Source organism: Dermacentor albipictus, chromosome 2, assembly GCF_038994185.2.
Source record: "Dermacentor albipictus isolate Rhodes 1998 colony chromosome 2, USDA_Dalb.pri_finalv2, whole genome shotgun sequence".
Lineage (NCBI taxonomy): Eukaryota > Metazoa > Arthropoda > Arachnida > Ixodida > Ixodidae > Dermacentor > Dermacentor albipictus.
Window position 1 is genome coordinate 107,633,625 of NC_091822.1, and position 3,627 is coordinate 107,637,251.

The following is a 3,627-nucleotide window of genomic DNA, read 5'->3' on the forward strand; positions in this document are numbered from 1 at the left end:
TCGCCGCGTCGTATGACCGGCGGATCGAGTGTATAAAAACTGTGGTTGTGCGAATGCTGAGGACACTTCTCTTGAGCAGTCATGTTAGACTGAGTCACTTCTCTCATGCAGTCCTGTTGGACTAATACTCTTTTTCTCAAGCAGTCATGTTAGACTGATTTAGTTTCTGCAAATAAACCCTTTTCCTCGTTCTCGATGAGAAACAGTTCTTCACTTCATCAACGATCTCAGCGTAAATAAGTTGGACGACGGCATGGGCCAGCTACCTTCGAATTCATGCCGTACTCCAATCTTGGCAAAGGACCACGGACGATGGGATTGAGCCCCCAATCCTGACAACTGGCTGACAGCGGTGAGATGGACTTTGCGACATGGTGCTGTATCTGCGGTGAGTGCTTGGTTTTTGCTTTGACTCTCTAGGCTTCATTTTGTGGTTGTTCTGTTTAGTACAGTAGGGAAGCTAGATTGTTGTGTGTTAGCTAGGTTGTGTTTTCCTAGCTAGATTTAGAGAGCAGAATCAAGGCAGTAAAGCAGCAGTCATGGAATTAAGGACACTGCTGAGAGACGAGTTGTTGATTGTTGGTGAGGAACTGGGCCTAGATGTACGTAAGGAAATGCTAAAATCAGAATTATTGCATATCATTTCCGAACAGGCCAGTGAGGAAGAAGTTGAACTGGGGTTTGAACTTCTGAAAAAGAGAGAAGAACGAGAGAGAAAAGAAAGGGAGGAACGCGATAAAGAAAGAGAGGAACGCGATAAAGATCGCGAGTTAAGAAAAATGCAACTTGAACTTGAAAGTAGACGTTTGGAGTTGTCTCAAGGAAGTGAAGGCGCTCTGGGTCGATCAAGTGAGGCAGAATCATACCGCATGGACAGGCTATTAAAGCCATTTGAGGTCGGGACCGACATAGGCTTGTTCCTATGCAATTTTGAAAGGACTTGCGAAAAGATGAACTTCGGCCCGAGTACATGGCCACAGCGGTTGCTGTCTATGTTGCCGTGTGAAGCGGCGGAAGTAATCGCCAGACTGAGTGTGCAGGATGCATATGATTATGCAAAAGTTAAGGCTAGTCTCCTGAAGAAATACCGCCTTTCAGCCGAAGCTTTTCGGCAAAGGTTTAGGAGCACAGGCAAGAAAGATAGCGAGGGCTATCCGGAGTTTGCATATAGCTTAAAGGCCAACCTAGTCGAGTGGCTTAAAAGCGCGGAAGCGTACGACAGCAGAGACATGATCATTGAATGCATGTGTCTAGAGCAGTTTTACAAAACCATCCCCCAAGCTGTGAAACTGTGGGTGCAAGACAGAGGTAATGTAAACACTGTGGAAAGGGCGGCTGAATTAGCCGAAGAGTACGCAACCCGTAGAAAGTTGAACGCCGAGGAGGGAAACTGGGACGGTCGAAATGGACCGCGGAAACCATTTCCGTTCAAAAAGGGTGCGCAAACTAGACGATCCGAGCCTGTAGACATGGCGGAAAAGCCCGCAGAAAAGAGCGAGGAGAAACTTAACGGAGAAACCGCACAAAAAGAACAGAAAAGAAAATTCGAATCTGTTAGACCAATTCGCTGTTACAAATGCCACAAACTGGGACATATAGCTGTAAACTGCGAGAAGTCTAGCGTAGTTTTTTCCTACGTGGAGGAAAAGGATGAGAATATGGAACGTTTAAGTCCATATCTCCACGACCTGCAAGTTAACGGAAAACCATGCCGAGTGCTAAGAGACAGTGCCGCCACGCTGGACATTGTCCATCCGTCTTACGTGATGGTAGATGACTTCACCGGAGAAGTAGCATGGATAAAACAGGTTGTAGAAGAACACAGCGTGTGTCTGCCCATGGCCAAAGTCAAAATCAGTGGACCATTCGGGGAGCTAGAGACTGAGGCTGCAGTTTCCAAATTTTTGTCACTGCAGTATCCCTACATCTTTTCGAATCGTTCGAATCAGTTACTGCGTGACAGAGGGCTCAAACTGGGAGAGGGCATAGTACAGGCATTGACCCGAGGCCAAGCTCGTAAGATCGCGGCGCTTTCGGCTGAAAATGCTCAAGCTCCTCCAGCGGAAGCAGAAAAGGGAATAACTTCAATACCCGAATCCGAGCTAGGCCCGAGGGACAAAAGAACAGTTGAGGAGAGCCTGCCAGCTGACCAGCTCAATGAGAGTGTAGCACTAGAGTGTCAGAGTTCTAGCCTGCAGGAAGAGAAAGCAGACGCGCTCACAAGCGAGACAGGGTCGTTATTATCACCGGCCTCAAAGAACTTTGATCAACTCTTACGCGTGGATAGAGAGTCACTGGCAGCTGAGCAAAAGAATGATGAGAGCTTAGCTAGATTACGTGACACAGCTAAAGAAGGCATTGCTAGGCGCAACGTAACGATACATGAGAGAGGAGGATTGTTGTATCGGCATTACAGAGATCGAAAGGGTAGGATTTTAGATCAGTTAGTCATACCTACTAAGTATAGGGAGGACCTTTTGAGTCTTTGTCATGGAAATGGGTGGTCCGGCCACCTAGGCATAAACAAATCAAAGGAAAGATTGCTTATGGAATACTACTGGCCTGGCTGTTTCAAAGATGTAGAAAACTTTGTAAGATCATGCGACGCCTGCCAGCGTTCTGGTAAACCAGGAGAGACATGGAAAGCTCCACTGAAGGTAGTCCCCTTAATAACAGAGCCTTTCAGACGGCTTGTAATAGACACGGTAGGGCCTCTTCCAAAAACAATATCAGGCTACAGGTACTTGTTTACCATGCTGTGTCCGGCTACGAAGTTTCCAGAAGCAATCCCTTTGAAAGAGCTCAGCTCCACCGAAGTAGTAGACGCGCTTTTGACAGTGTTTGCACGAGTTGGGTTTCCAGCCGAAATTCAGGCAGATCAAGGGTCAGTATTCACGAGCGCACTGACTTCCACATTCTTGCAAAAGTGCGGGGTAAAGTTAATACACAGTTCTGTCTATCACCCTCAGTTAAACAGTGTAGAGAGGTGGCATTCGGTGCTTAAGCGAGTTTTGCGTGCGCTCTGTTACGAGCACAAGGAGGACTGGGAGAACTGTCTGCCGGCAACTTTGTTTGCTTTGCGAACGGTTCCACATGAGGCGACAGGGTTCTCGCCAGCAGAACTAGTGTATGGGAGGACACTCCGGTCTCCACTGAGAATGTTAAGAGAGATGTGGGAGGAAAGAGGGGAGAGTCCAACCGTGGTTGAATACGTGCTAAATTTACGGGAACGGCTAAGCGCAACCCAAGAACTAGTCGGAAAGAACATGGCAATAGCTCAAAAGAACGCCAAAGTCTATTACGACAAGAATGCGAGGCTTCGTACGTTTAAAGTCGACTTAACGATGAAAGCAGAAAAGTGTAGGTTTGGTTGTTCGCAGGTTACTTATCTGGGCCATGTTGTCGGTCAGGACATGAGACGGCCGGCTGAGCTGAAAATAGCGACGATTGGAGATTTTTCTCAGCCGCGCACGAAAACGGACCTTCGTTCATTTTTGGGACTTGTGGGGTACTATCAACGGTACATTCCGAATTACTCGCAATTGGCAAGTCCATTAACAGACGCCCTCCGAAAGGGAGCACCGAGTAACGTACACTGGGATAAGGACAAAGAGAACGCTTTCCAAA